The sequence below is a fragment of the Lichenostomus cassidix genome, chromosome 12 (genome assembly GCF_008360975.1).
Source record: "Lichenostomus cassidix isolate B80296 chromosome 12, HeHo_3.0, whole genome shotgun sequence".
In the NCBI taxonomy this organism is placed as follows: Eukaryota; Metazoa; Chordata; class Aves; order Passeriformes; family Meliphagidae; genus Lichenostomus; species Lichenostomus cassidix.
This window is the reverse complement of record NC_139493.1, coordinates 17,462,238-17,478,376: the sequence shown is the minus strand read 5'-3', so window position 1 is coordinate 17,478,376 and position 16,139 is coordinate 17,462,238. Positions and strand designations below refer to the sequence as shown.

General features: G+C 40.3%; 1 protein-coding gene across 1 annotated transcript in view; it reads right to left on the bottom strand.

Annotated features, from left to right (window-relative positions):
- SLC6A11 (solute carrier family 6 member 11) overlaps nucleotides 1–13,618 on the bottom strand; it is a 96,601-nt gene extending 82,983 nt beyond the window's left edge. The window contains exons 1-3 of the mRNA XM_085073055.1: nucleotides 13,364–13,618; nucleotides 2,049–2,170; nucleotides 684–954 (exon numbers count right to left, since the gene is read on the bottom strand). The gene's annotated coding sequence lies outside the window, so the exon portion shown is untranslated. The remainder of the gene's footprint in view (nucleotides 1–683; nucleotides 955–2,048; nucleotides 2,171–13,363) is intronic.
- Between the last annotated feature and the right edge of the window lie 2,521 nt (nucleotides 13,619–16,139).

The window sequence follows — 16,139 nt, the reverse complement described above, 5'->3', positions numbered from 1 at the left end:
ACCCAGCATCACCACCGAGCATCACCAGCCGAGCATCCCCAGCCTGCGCTCCCCCGCCCCGCGGGCAGGGCCGAGCCGGGGCTGTTGGCAGCCCCACTCCGCATCCCCTTCGGCTGCCAGCCCCGCTCGGCATCCCCCGCAGCTCGCAGCCCGCTGGCATGGCCCCGGGCAGGCAGGGTGACCGCATGCGGCGGGCGGAGCGCAGCCCCAGCCCCAGCCCCAGCCCCGCACCGCACCTGCCGCGCCGCACCGCACCGCACCGCCCGGCCGCGCTCGGGGGGCTGGCGCAGGCCCCGCGAGTTAAAAAAAGGAACCCGCCGGGAACAGATGACAAGAAACTTCAGCTGGAAAGGGCGGCGGGGGGAGCCGGGGGACAGACGGGATTTAAAAAAAAAAAAAAAAAAATGTAGGGGGAACATTTGGGAAGTGTGGAAACAATGTGGGCGCTTTCGAGTTACACTAGGAAAATGCAGAACCAGCCCATGTGGGCATTGCTAGCTGGGGCTTGGCTTAAAATTCGAGATGAAAAAGAGGTGAGAATCGGGGGAAAATATTACAAATGGTTTCGTTACAGGTTGAATATTTCGAATAGAGAAGCTTTTTTTCCATTTAACCCTCTCCTTTTTGTATGTTTTTGTAGGTCAGTGGTTTTCACCCCATGTTTCCAAACTCAAAGTAAATACCTCTTCCATTCTTCATCTTTGCAGCTTCTCCTTGGCAAATGGCAGGACCCAAGCCAGGTTCTAGCTTCAAATCTTCCCTGAGCTCCACACTGTTGCAGTTACAATCACCAAGGCTTTGCACTTTGGAACACAGGCTCTTCAATGCAGGAGTCTACTCAGGCACACTGGGGAACATCCCAGAGACAGCTTGGTCTTCTGCCATGGCAATCCTTTCCCTCTTGCCCTGCAGCTCCATGGACTTTTCCCACTGCCTGGACACCTGTTAGCAGTGCTTATAGAAGACAATAGAAAGATGCCCATGGACAGATTTTATATTAACTTGGGCTGACTTTGTACCCTGCTTGTATGTTACACATTGAAGCCTGTACCATGGTTAAAGTTTTCAGAACTTGGCATTGAAATGATGTCTGTCACAAGAGTGGGTGCTGGGAGCTCACCCTGTCAGCTCTCTGTCACACAAATCCTTACACCTAACAGGTGCAGGATAAGCCTCTTTCTTTTCTCCTTGATGCCAATATGTATAGTTTTAGTTAAACCTATATTGGGAAAGGAAAAACTGCCAGTGACAAAACTGAAAATAATACAAAATTCCTTTTTTGCTGCTTTTTAAGTATCCTTCCCACAGATGTTACCAGAGCTAGGTTTGATTTTGGGTGGTCCTTTTATGGTTTGTCTTTGTTTTTACTGCAGCCGGTATTCATTCATTGAGAATGGAATAGACCAATTTTTCCCAACCTGATTGTGCACAGACCAAACTCTACTTTGAGAGCTTTTTTGTTGATTTATTTTTACCCCCTTCTTCATCTTGTTTTCAGCAAGGATCAAAACAGACACTCTTTTTCTGTATTCCAGCCAGGTCTAACAGGCTCAACAGGATACACTTGAACATCAAAGCTGACAGTGAATTCTCATTTTATTCCTGAGAGTAATTCTAAAAATGGAGGGAAGCTAAGGGACAGTAAACATTTGATGATTTAATACAGAGGAGAGAACAATCTTCATCAAATAGATTGATGATCTCAAATTGAAGGGCCTGCTGCAAGGGACAGTCCATAGGCAGATACTGAAGGTGTTTATTTGCTGCTGATTTGTTCAGCATTTGAAATGATTAATTCCTGGTGTCAAGTGGTTTATCTACTGCTGTATTCCTGCACCAGTTCCCATTCAGTCTCCTACCAGCTGAAGTGTTTATGGAAGTAATTGCTGGCTGCTAATCCTTGTGAACACTTCACAGTGTCTGCAACATAAAATGACAAATTTTAGAGCAGGTTGAGAACCCTGTTCTTTAATTTCTGGTGGAGCCTTTGCTGTTGCAATGAGAGAAATTCCCTGGATTACAGGCTAGGTCTCAATTCATGCTCTCACCTGTGGATCTGATGCTCTTCATCAGGAATTCCTGCCTGTTTCTGCCAGCCTGTTGGGCGAGCTGCACAGGACACAAAATCAGAGCTCAGCTCAGGTGACACCTGCTCTGCAACACAGCCCTGCTGTGGGACAAGAGACAGAGTTACCCTCATCAGAAGGCTGTTAACAGCAAAAAGAGCTGCTACTAAGCATCAGTGAACTCATCAAACATTAGCACTAATTCTGCAGGAGGACCAGCAGTATCACACCTCAAATTCATCCTTTTCTGTTCAAGTGGATTCCTTCTGCATTGCCTGCTCCTGACAGTGGAGCACCAGCTCTGCAGAAGGGTGAGAATTTCTGCCTCCAACCCACTCACCACCAACAATTTTCCTGGCCATGTATTTCAGGCCCCACATTAAAATGATGTGGCCTAAAAAGCAATCCAAGCTCTGCTTTATTCAGGTTTATCTCCACACTCCCGAGGAATCCTTTACAACTCTGCAGAAAGTACTGGGGTGGGGGTGGGAATCAGATGTTTCTGCTAACCAGAGAATGGTGCTGTGAAGTACCAAATGTTCCAAGACTGCATTTATTTAAGTTTCTAAACTAAAATTAATGAAGAGAAGTCATTCATACCTCGAGTACCTTGGGAAAACAACCTCCAACAAAAATCCACATTTCTGCAGGATTCTGCCAGGATGCCAAAATTAATGTCAGCTGAAGTTATGTGATATAGCTTTGGAAATTAAAAACTGGGGCTTGGCTCATTTCTTCTCCTTATTGTAACTCTGAATTTCTGTGTTGTTTCTGCAATACAGAGCCCTGTGACAATATAATTGATGGGGGAGAAAACAGCAGTCCTCTCCAGATTTAAAAACTTCACTTTAGATTTGATATAAGCAAAATCTGCACAAGCTTTATATAAAGATCTCATAAAGTTGGGCTTTCCATGGGTAAATAGCTACACAAAAGCAAACACAATAAGAATTTTATCAGTGGCAACAATCTGACAATATTTTGGATCAAAGGCCTGAAATCACAAAGCCATCCATGAACAAGACAGACACCTTTAGCTATTCTATTGCAGGCTGACTTCAATCAAAAACAGGCTGATTTGTGCCTAATCAGTTTTCTGCAATGGGAAAAAGATTTATTTCTTGCAGATAGTTTTAAGTAAAGCAACACCCGATTTTTTGGTTTCTATTTAGAAAGGCTTAACCTCTATCACTGTAGATATCTCTCCATCCAATTTATTGCCTCACAATGGGGCAGACGCTGAGTTTTGAGTTGAGGAGAGCTGCAAAAAACATTTTTCCATCTATTGGTATTGTCCTTCCCTTGTCCTCTGCTGTCAGCCTGAGATCTGTGCTTTGTTACATGCATTTTATCTTCCACACCATCTTCTAGACAGGAGTGGGTGACAAAATTCCAAAATATGGGGTTTCTGCTGCAGACTTATGCTGATCCCCTGGAAAAGGTGGCACAAATTGTGGGTTTCTTGTGTCACACGAGTTCATTCATTCATTCCCACTGTGCTTTAGGGACACAGCCCTCTGCTAAGGGTTAATGGCACCTTGAGTTTCCTAAACAGGAATTTTACATACAGACAGCACTTGGAGAGAACCTCCAGTCCTGAGGTTATCCACAACTTCCAAGAGTTAGCACTCACCCATCCAACTGAGCTGAACTGGAAAATAACAAATAAGTGACAGCACTAGATCAGAAGACACCTGGGGAATGTTCCAATGGGACTTACAAGTGAGACCAAATAAAATAAATGCCCAAGAGACCTCACAAGAACCAGATACATAGCACCACAACTGTCTGTAGCCAATCATTCTCCCAGATAGAACCTGAATTTGCAGTCTTCATGCAGATATAGATGTTACCAGCATGCCTAACTCATAGTTACTGGGAGGTATTCTAACCTGGAAAAGGAATGAACTCTCAGCAGAGTTTGTGTTTGGATACTGTGGATATACTTTCAACTATAGTAAGATTTCAGAATTTGTATTATTAAAGGTACTCAGTGAAAAATTTTAGAATTTAATCAGATTACAGATGCTCTCTGTAGGCACCTAAAGGTCTTTATCTTATCCCAAACATTCTTTCTCCGCTGCTGTAAAGTGGGATAAGGAGTTGCTTTGTGCACTGGCTGCTCCAGGTCAATATGGCAAGACTGTTTTTTTACAAATTTTTACAAAATTTACAAAGTTCAAGGAATTGAATAACTCTTACCCTCTGATAGGAAAGAGTGAACCTGACAGGAAGAAGCATCTCCCCTAACCCTTAGGCAGTGCTCCAGTGCCCTTCTGTTGCACAAACAGCCCCCTGAGCCAAGCTTTGGATTAAACCTGGATTTAAACTGATGATTTAGATTAAACCAAGCTGGCTTTAGATTGTGTCTATAGCACAGTAATTTTTTTAAGTTTCCAGTTTATAGATGAAGTTAATGATTAACAGCTTAAGTAAATAAACAGATATGTAAATATATTGCAATTGCAGGCTTTCATATCTATACATTCCTTGACTAAAATTTATTTCTCCTGTGGTGATTCAACAGCCCAGTATGCTCAGCTCTAGACATCCCTACTGGGCCAGTTTGGGGAGGGAAAAAGTCATCTCCTCCAGAGTCACTGGGATGGAGCTGCGTTTAGATTTGTGACCAAAACAGTGCTGATGGCACCAGGACATTTTAGCTGTGACTGAGCAGTGCTTACACACTTTTCCATGGCTCATGGTCCCTGCCAGTGCCATGGGAGGGGACACAGCTGGGACCAAAGGGAATTCCAACCAAAGGGACATTCCAACCAAAGGGACATTCCATGCTTACTGGTTGAAAATGGGGGAAAGAGGGAGGGAGGACAATGATTTGAGTGATAGTGTTTGTCTTCCCAAATATCACATGGGATGAAGTCCTGCCTTCCTGGAAATGGCTGAGCATCTACCTGCTGCTGGGAAATTGGGACTTAATTCCTCATTTGACTTTGCTTGTACACACAGCTTTGCTTTATGGATTAAAGTCTCCATGTCAACTCCTGAGTTTCCTCTCTCCAGGAGTTTTCCCACTTTTCCTCCTCATTCTCCACCCTCCCCAGCATGGGCACCTGTGCAATATTCCTGGTCAGTGAGGGGTGGCAGCAACACTGCACACTCTGCCACGTGTCACTTTAAAATCAACAGCAAGCTACCATTAGAAACACAATCATAGGTGTGAATGAGGGAGTGGTTTTTTCTGTGTCACATCTCAAATAGGAAAAAAGCTCCAAAAGACAGGTCAACCTATAATGAAGATGATTTACTTTTCTCCCCAATGCAAAATGTAAGAAATATATATTACCCCCTAAAATTTCAACTCAATCACATTTTATTTCTGAAATAGAGTGCAACATCAATATATTACTTCAAAATTTAAAAAGAGGTCCCATATTTTCAGAGCATTTCCTTTAACTGAAGTCTTTTTGGCTGAAGCTGCATGTCAATAATGCAAAGTAATTGCCTGGAAACTATTGATTAGCTCTTGTCAAGCACACCCTTTGCTATTCAGTATTTCTGGTTTAGCCCTGTCAGCGTTTCAGCACTGGCAGAGGAGTTCCAGAGAAAGTGGTGTATGTTAAATTCTCTAAAGCAGCCCCAGAATATTCACACACAAACTGAGCTACTGCAACTGCTCTGCCACATGAATTACAGATGACAACTTGGACTAACTCAGCAAACAACCCTTTCCTGAGCTGTCTGCTGGCACATTGCTAATTAACAATTAATTGCCTTCCACAAGATTCCTGCAGAGCAGATGATGTGATACTGCAGATGTTTCAGCCAACTCACATTTCTGTGCAGTGTTGCAAAATGCCCAAAGATTTCTTTTACTGTTTTGCTTTTTGAAATGGTATTTTTTAAAATCAGAAATATATTCCTTTTGGGATTTTTTAAAAATATGTTGCAGAACTTTAATACTGAGCTCCTCTTACTAAAATACTTTCTTTACAGCTGAGAATCATCAGTTGTTAGTTGGCACCTGTAGGTTTGTAACCTGAAAATTGGGTCAAAATAGATCTTAGCAGGTAGACCAGGAAAATAAATTCTTGTGAAACTCCCACTCCACTATGCCCAGCAAAAACAACATCTCTGTTCCAAGAGCCAAAAGAAAAAACACTCTTAAATTTTATTGCATCCACTTACTAAAAGTGCATGGACTTCTTTGTCTTTCCCAGCTAAAAGAGGGAATATTTTACTGTAGACTCTAATTCCCTGGGAAGGCAAAAGGAGAAGATAGAAAGGTACTGGATTATCCAGAATTCCATCCCTGCTGGGCAATTATTTTTCCCAATGACTTGTTAAAGGTGAACAAAGACAGTGACAGAAGGGATCCTTGTGGGTCCCTTCCAACTCAGGAGTGATTATTTTTATGTTTCAGGATATTTCTAACAGTTCCTACTCCCTCTCATCTCCATTCCTATCTCTCCACAGGAAAGCTGAAGTTCATCCTGCATGGTTTGACTGCATTGTAAAGACAAGCTTCAAACACACTTGTCTCAAATCCTTTTCCAACTGTCTGGCAGTGAGGAGAATCATCAAAATACCAGAATCACAGAGCCTAATCCATGGAAAACTGAATGCAGGAGAGAAGAAGGAATTTTGCTGGAGGTCACTATGCATAGCTTCTGCCAAAGGCAGATTTCCTCAACATCTGGGTGAGTTGTAGGTAACGGATGAGGCAGAGAGGAGATATTCCATATTATCTAAGACATGGAGTTCTGGCTTCACAGGAGCAGCAAAAAGAAGTTGGGCTCATTTCTTTTTGCAGTCTCTAATAAGAAAGGCTGTAATAGAAATGCACAGTGGAAGGAAATAGTCAGTTGGGATTCTCTGCTCCCACCTTCATATTTTAATTTAAGCACAATGTCTGGTGAATGTAATCCTCCAAGTGGTACCTATTTCTTAAACGCTTCCTCTAAAATTTACTTATAATTTTATTTTGCTAGGAAAAATTCCTCATGCTGAGGAATGCTAGGCATCAATTTTTTTTTAAAACAATTTTAAGTTTAACTTTCTCTGAATACTGTTCTAGTCATCATTTCCTCATTACTAGAAATGTGAGAAGAAGAACACTAATAAAGGTCTCCTCACTAGATGTGACTTGTCCCACTGGAAAAGGAAGACTTTGCTGATGGAGTCAAGGCAATTAAATTTGTGTGTCCTAAAGTGTAAGAGCATGAGTGACAGTGACACATCCACAAAGATCACATCTTCATCAGCCCTGCGATTCACAAACCTACAATTTTTGGGAGCATCATTCTGTGTTTTGCAGTCAGCTTCTCCACCTGCTAGAGAGATTAAATGTAATTTAAGGGTAGAAAAATTGCACCCAGAAGAGGAAAATTTCCTCTGCAGAAGTATCCGTAATCACAACCTTTTAACTTTTTACAAGCTTCAGAATATGCTGCAGATAAACACTGGGAAGTTTTCCATCAGGGCATCATTTACAAAACTTCCAGCATATTCAGCCTCAAATTAATTTCTTAAGATGCTTTGCAGATTTGGGGCCTAAAGACAGCATTTTCAGGAGCTAAATTTCCAAGGTGGCCTTTTGTGCTGCAGAGGGAAAGAATATGACTCTTGATTCGTTGTTTGCAGTTTGAAAGGGGTTTGTGAACCTCAGACATTGATTGTTTTGGTGATTAAAGTAGCTGAGACTAAGGAGATATGGCTTTGTATGTGTTTGTACTTTTATCTTTCCAGAAAGCATGAATTTGCTCAATTCTTCACTACCATTACACACAGAATAGAAGCTGTAATAGACATAGGAATAGAAAAAAAGGGTTTAAATCGGGTTTGTTTTTAAACAAAGCAGGGAGGGTTTGGAGCAGCCAGCTCTCAGTGCAATTAATTTCAGGTCCTTGCTAGTAATGATAAGAAAGTACTAGATTTCAGATGATAAAGTATTACATTTCAGCTGCTTGTGTTACATGGCTTTTTGATTCCAAGTTAATGTCTGTTTTAAGTCTCTTTAAGCTTATTAAGAGTTTCCCAGCACAAGAGCCTTGAACAAGGAGCAATGTCCCTGTCCTCCAGCTGGGCTGCTCAGCCCTTGGACACACTGAGGGTTCAGCTGCTTCCAGTAAAGGCACAACTTACAGGTGCAAGACCTGCTTTTATACAGAGACAGCAGAAGCTCTCTAAACTTTCTTCTGTGCTGTTGTGTGCTCAAAGAAATACCAACTTATGTTCTTTTGCTGTTTAACAAATAAATCTGCAACAGACTGCACTCATTAAACATGGGTTTTGTGAATTGTAACACAAATCATTATCCACCAAATGTTTCTATACACTGAAATGTTAGAGCAAATGTTACTCTACACTGAAATGCACCCTGGGGTTTGTGCACTGACCTTCCTGCAGGGCTGTGGTTGTGTCCCAGCTGACCCATGGAAGGCAGTGACATCCCTCAGCAGGACACAGATTGAATTTTGTCTTGATTGCTTCATGAGAGTGAATCACAGAACATCCTGAGTTGGAAGGGACCCACTAGGATGATCAGTCCAACCCCTGGCTCTGCACAGAAACCCCAACCATCCCACCCTGTGCATCCCTGGCAGCATTGTTCAAACCCTCCTGGAGCTCTGGCAGCCTCAGGCTGTGCCCATTCCCTGGGGGGCCTGGGCAGTGCCCAGCATCCTCTGGGGAAGAACCTTTCCCAATATCCACTCTAAACCTGCCCTGGCAGAGCTCCATAACCATACAGCTCTTTGTCCATACTTTATATTCTCATATATACAGGATTTTTCAAACCCAGGGGCTCTACATGATTTTTTGAATTGTTTCAGTGCCTCTTTGCTAACAGCATCCTGAAGTCCTGAGTCCCCTTTTATATTTGCAAATCAGAATCCTGGCCAGACACAGAAAACAACCCATCTATGAGTCCATTTGATTAAAAAAAATTTGGCTGCTGCCTAATGGCTTGCTCAGGAAGCGTTTGGGTTGCATTAAAATGAAGAGGCCAAAGCAAGTTCCTGAGCTGCATTCCAAATCTGATGTTAAAGGTCAAAACACCAGAGTGAATGGCACCTCATCTGTGCAACAGCTTTCAGCCACTCTTTTTACCACCTTCAGCATTTGCCCCTCTATTCTTAGCTGGAGCAGATATAAATTACAGTTTCCTATTGACACAAAGGAGATATTCAAGAAAACTTCTTTGAGGAAACTGGAATAGTTAAATGCGATAAACTTTAGACAAACTTGAGTTCTGTAGTTAATATTATTTTGCCATAAGGAATTTAATCTTAATGAAGACTGTTGCTTTACAAGATATTATTTAGCATAGATGATGTTATCAGCTCTTGTCAGGTGTGCTAAAATATCGGAAAATTAGCCCAAATCTACAATTTCCATTCTACAAACATTATCCTATTCCAACCCTTGGCTAAAATGAATTCTTGCTCTGCAGTATAATGGTAAAGAAACTAAAATAATTAACAGTGCTAAACATAGGTTTTTTCCTCAAAATTTGAGAATGTATTCAAAATGTCCATGTTCCAAGTCCTAATTCAGATCTTTTAGAAGTAAACACATCTTTAATCTATGTTTATTTAAAAAATGGTTACATTATAGTGGATTTTGCTTACAGTTGGTTTCTTCACATCTTTCTCTTATGTTTTCAGGCTTTAAGATTATCTTAAAATTCCTTTTTCCAGATGATTCCTCATCAATTGTTCCTCACCCTGTGATACCCAGCCCTACAAACCTTTTATAGCAGGGCCTTACCCAGAGGGAATTATAACAATTATAACAAATTAATGCTCATTGTTTTACTTAAGGATTTGGGGACTTGAGTGTTTAAAAAGTAGCTCCTGGTAAAATTCCCTTTTAACAACAATAATAGGCTTTCCTTTCTCATGGGTGCATCCCTAAAGTATGGAAAAATAAGTCCATGCAAATGCCATCCCAGTTCTGAATACAATACTGAAAACTTAATTGCAATAGTAGGATATTTTAAAATATTCCTTAAACTTCATAGAGAACTTCAGTCCCTGTTAACAGAAGTCAAGCCACATTTTCCTGGGATTTTCTACAGCAAGACATCAAAACACCTAAAACTCTCCTGACAAATTAATGCTCTTTTTTTTTCTGCTTTGAATTAATGTTTCACAAAACTGTGTTTTTTTTCAAAGTAATAACTTCCAAGATTTTTCAGTTCACTGTTTTGAATTGAATAGAATTGAATTAAATAGCTGGATTGGCCTGTCAGGATTTTATCTTTATTTCTGCTCATGCTTGATAACGTCTCTCTAAAACAATTTTGATTATTGGTTTGCAAGGCATAATTACCTGAATGTAATCAGATACAGCTTTTCAATTAATTGATTGAAATATGTCTCCAGGTCATAAAGAGCTCTCTGTGGTTCTACAACATTATTTTTATTTATTATTTAACATATTTAATGTATTTAATGTAATATCTAATACATTATTTAATATTGTAATACATTCATTAATATCATGTAACATATTGCTTAAGACGAAAATTTTGCTTACAAATATAATCCATAAATATTTTATAGGCCATTTTACCTCTGGCACAATAATTTGGAAATTAATTGTTCAAGTTGCATCTTGCATTTAGTTCCTTCACTCAAGATTACCTTAAAATAAATTCACAAATACAAAAAAAAAACCCCAAAACTCTACATTCAGACATGATTAATGGCTTAAAATTCCCTGCCCATGGTAAGGAGTTGGAACACGGTGATCTTTAGATTTCTTTTCAACCCAAACCATTCTGGGATTCTGTGTAAATGGGTCTCCCATTTACACTGTCCTTTCTATTAATATTGACTGATTTACGACAACATGTTCCAAGTCAGGCTGTATTTGCTCCATTTTTGAATGCAATGAGAAACAATTTATATGGAATATTTCTAGTTTCCAATGTTGTTCCACACTGTTTCTACAGGTGCTTTTTAAAGATTGTAAAAATGCCGTAAATAGCAAAAACTTCTTGCTGCAGAAAGGACTTCCTCCATTTATTTATGTCATTGACTTGGGAGCACTGTGCCTAATTGCTGCAAGGAGGGATTCATGGAGCTGAACAAAATCTTGGCACTTCAAAATGAAACTGAGCCAGACTTGCCTGTTTTCATGACCAGCTCTGAACCCTGCCCAGGTGTGCTGGGATCCAATAAACTTACAAGGGAATCACTGCAAACACAACATTCTGGGTCACCAACGGGCTCACCTCAGTGGCTGAAGCTGTTTTCACATCCCTGTTTGGATGCTAGCAGATAAACTCATTTAAAAACATCACTAAGATAGAAATAAATGTAGATAAAGAATTCTAACTTCATCAAGGGCAATGTGCAACAGTAGATTAGTGAGAGAGGCAGCAGCAAGGAGGAGAGAGAAATCCCACAGGAATTGTTCACCTGGGTGAGCCATGAGTGCCCCAATGTCACATCCCTGCTACCTTTTATTGTCTGGTTCAATCTCCAACTGACTGTAGGAACAGCTTAGAAAATGTTCTGTATGCCTACTCTCCCAAAGAGTTGAGATCTATGATTTACAGCTGAATCTTCATGGCATAACTTCTTTTTAAAAGAAAAGCCTCCTGTTGTCACCTTGTCCTGTGTTGGCAAAACAGGAAGGTACAGGTTTTTTTTTAAGTGTGTGATCTACAGCAGTAAATTTGAGTTCACAGCTATAAAAGCTGCTCCTGTCTCCCTGAATCCTGCTTGCTGCAACTCTGACAGGTATCCCAGGCTGCTGGAGATGCACAAATTGCCCTGGACATGCAGCTATTGAGCGAGAGACCTTCCCAAGGAGCAGCTTTCCTCCACCCCCTCCTACCCTCGAGTGGGCTCTCGATTATCTACAAAATGGGTTTCTCAGCAGGAGCTGCTTGACAACAAAATGGGCTCTTGGCTCAGCAGCCCAATGTTGTCAGAGCTGAATATCTGGCTGGAACAGGACTTGATATTCCTCAAAATAAATTCATTAACTGTTTGCCCTTTTCTACTTCCTAGGAAGATAAAAGTATCAATGCAAACCCAAACAGAGCCCTGGACCACCTAGGGTGCCACGGCATCCGTTCATAAGCAGGGACGTGGGTGAAAGCAGAGCCCAGCCAGCCTTGCCCGCTGCCCAGAGAGCTCATGGCTCCAGTGAAACCAGGAAAAGTCATTAACATTCTCCAGCACTGTGCTGGGAGGCACAGTGCCTCGGAAATGCAGTGTCTGCTGAGCCAGGGCACAGACAGTCCCTGCGCCCAAACATCCCCTCCCGCTGCATTCCCCAGCCGACAAGTTGCCTCTGTGTTTATCACCTTTACAAGTGAACAACATGACTGGAAAACAGCAATAATTCTGCTTATGCCCCAGTAATGCACGTTTTGTTGCTGCAGTTAATCTCGGTAGCAGGGTAAACTGAACAACTGCAAATCTGGGGATTCCATTAACTACAAGGCAATAATGTCAGACTCGCCAGTGCTTTATGGTCATAACAACATAATTCAGAACATTTTCACATCCAATTACATCACTAATATATGAGGAAAAAAGTATAAAAAATTACTTTCTCCCTGACCGCTTTCTTGGATTGTTTTCCAAGGGCTTTTCATGAGGACCATCATGAATTTGTCAACTACTTGAGCAACCAAATGACTGTGTGGCCTTGTATAAATCCCATCTCTCCTTTGCCTGCTCACCATCCGCGTTCCCCAAAATATCACCAACTGCAGCCTCAGGCCTCCAAGGCCTAGCCCATGCTTAGCTTCAAACATTTAAGAAACCAAATAGCAATCTCTTAACAAATATAAACTAAAATTCTCTTTTTACACCATGATTACCCACAGACATGACCTATTCTGGCCACCCACAGACAGCTCTTCCTCCTTTAGCCTCTGGAACCATGCGGCTAAAATAAACAGAAAATGAGTTTTTACTGGTGGCCAATCTGTGTCATTTTGATCTCATTTCAAGTTGAGGAAGAGATTATTTTCATCCTGTACCAAGTGTGAATGATTAAACATTTACACAGCTACAGAAAGAGTTCAGAATAACTTCTTCCTTAAATCAGGGTTTTGGATAAGTGTCAGTTCAGATGACAATTGAAATTATCCCGGAGTTAAAAATAGTTTGCATATGAGTATTAGAGTTGTAATATTTGCTGATTTACCAGACTTTTGCAACCTAAAGTCATTGATCTACATATGGCAAATTTATATTGTGCAAATACCACTGAGAAGAAAAGGAAACATTTTTTAAAAATCCACAGTGCTACTGATTTCAACTGCAATTATATTAACAGATAGGAGTTAAGAATTGGGGTCTGGACTTTACCTTGTAAGATGAGTTGAGAAGAGGCCATGTAGGTAAAGCTGGAATCTCCTAAAGCACTTTCATCTCCAATGCAAGGTGAGTTCTGCAGCACAAAACACCAACTGTGGGATGGGACAGTACTAATACAATAAGATAGCAATACAATACAGCAAATAAAATCAGGAGAACATGCGTGTACTTAAAAATAATTAGAGAGATCTTCTCTCTACTCTCAGACTACGTATTTAAAAATGCAAAAACCAACTTTAAACTACATTGAGTGAAGAACAGACAGGAATTTGGCAGCAGTATCAAAGCTGTGAGTCTTGGTGGTATCCCTGGGTTTTATTGCAAAGGGAGAGGTCAGAGCAGGTGACCAAATCAGTCCTCCTGCATTAATTCAGTGATTTCAATCAGGTGTGGTGGTCTGACCCCAGCTGGCAGATGGATGTTGTTATATTACCTTGATAAACTCCATTTGCATGCCAAAGGAATTGTGTTTCTTCTCAAATGTTTCCACTACTCTCAGAAAATCTATTTTTATGAACATATTTAAACTGACTTCATGGTATTCTGGTTTATGGGTAACAAAAAAAAAAATACAGCTATTCTACGTCTACAGGGTAAAATATATTCTTTCCATCAGAAGAGGAAACAGCCAGAACAAACTTACTTCTCAACCAGAAAATTGCTAGATCAAAAATATCAAGCAAGGGCAATACTCCAAACATGATATGTATATCAAGCATTGGAAAGATAGCAGGTTATATCCTCTGCTAATTTTGTTTATTTGACTTGCAGTAGAAGCATCTTATTTTCATTTGCTTTGGCAAACAAAAGAAGCTCCAAGTTGTTGTGCAAAAAATATATTAATTCTTATAATATCAGCCAGGACAAGTTTTATTGCTCCACACACCAGACTGAGCAGTCAGTGCTTTTGGGGCTGCTTTTTGCAGTTTGAAAATGGACATTCCTGCTCTGGCCATAGGGGTTTGCCTAGTAAAGGGGCAAAACCAGCAGTAACTGGCAATAAAAATTTAAAAATGCTGAAAATTACAGTATGACAGTCACTTAGCTTGAGCCTTCAGAAAATGTCAGCTTCTGCCTAACAAAATGATAAGAAGAAAAGAGTTTTGTTTCCTGTAATCTTGTGGAACATGTTCAGTGCTAATCCTGCTAATGCTGAGCAGGACTTGGGGGATATTTTCTTTCTAAATCCACACGTTTGCTATTATACTCTCAGCCTATTTATTGTATATTTGAGTAGCTTGATAGGGTTTGCAAGTAATTCTTCTCTGGCTCAAACTCTATCAAGGTCAATTCTCCATAGGAAAATAAGGAACTATTTTTGGCCAATAAAAATAATTTTATCTGTTTACAATTTCACTCCATGGCTTCATTTATCTCCTTACATCACAGTCAAGATTATTTGTGATGGTTGCAATTTGTTTATTTATTTTGGTAACAAATTTCTGAGTTATCAAAACTTATTCTTCCACAGCACAATCATTTGAAATGCACAGGAATCTAAGAATACATGCAGATTTTTTAATATGTAATGTTTTTATACATTTACCAAAAAAAAAATAGCAATAGGTGGATAAAGTATGCTTCAAGAAGAAATGGAATTGGCTTTTTTTTCTTTTCTAAACATGATGGAATGTAACAATTGTTCAGAGAGGTTTCACCAGGTATTGTGGCTACTAGGACACAGATTTTCCACATACCTGGTGGAAAAATTGCAGCAAAATAAACTGCTTAGAAAAATTTAGCTGAGGTATATTAAAGGCAGTTAAGTTTTACAGTTTGGCTGATGAATGCCTTATGAAAGATAAGGACCCTTGGTCACCTCTAACAGATTTCAGTCTAGATCTGCACACAAACTGCAGGAGAGATTTTTAATAATTCATCTGTAATTTCACATCACTATGGAACTATTTCTAAATGCTGTTGCTGTCCACAAAGAAAAATGTTATAACCACCCTCATAATGTTCTTTGCAGGTTATAATTTTCCTTGCAGCCAATAAATAATGGCTGTAATAAGCAGTAGGGGATGGGAAGGCAGAGAGATATGTATTTGCATTTATTTATAGCACTATTTAGATGGTGGTTGGAGTGGGTTAGGAAAGGATAACTTGGTAAGGCAGCACCCTATCAAAGTTAAACATTCTGGGGAGAAAGGATATGTGAAATCATGTTCAGCTTCAAAAAATACACGCACTGGATGTGGTGGCACTGCTGAGCTTTAACAAGTTAAAACATTCTGCTATTGATTGCTTTGGAAATCCATCATATCCCACTGCAGTAGCAGCAGAAAATCTGTGGGTGGAGGTGCAATATCAACTGTGATGGGAAAGAATAGCCACAAAACCCACAGGGTATTATAAACCACAGCCTGGTCAAATGTTTGCACAAGGAGGGAGCCTCATTTCACCTCTTTTCAATATCTTTGTGTTGCTCTAAAACATTCAGCACATTATGGTTTCACCTGCAGCTTCTGCTGTGAATCTCAAATAATCCTGATCTCAATCTGGGCTTGAGTGAGAAGCTTTCTTGTTCTGTATTTTAATTGCCTCTAAAAAAATTAAAATATTTTTTACCTTTCCTGACTAAAAAGACCCTCTGCCCTCTCTGTGTTTTCTGAAGCTGCCGGCGCTCCTTTAAGAGTTCACTGTTGCAATAACAATATACAATGTTTTTCAGATTTCATGAGCAGGATTTTAGTCTGGATGTGAGCATTTTGTTAATTATTTTGTAAGTCTGTAGTTGTTCTCAGGGAGTGATCTCCTTGTGCCC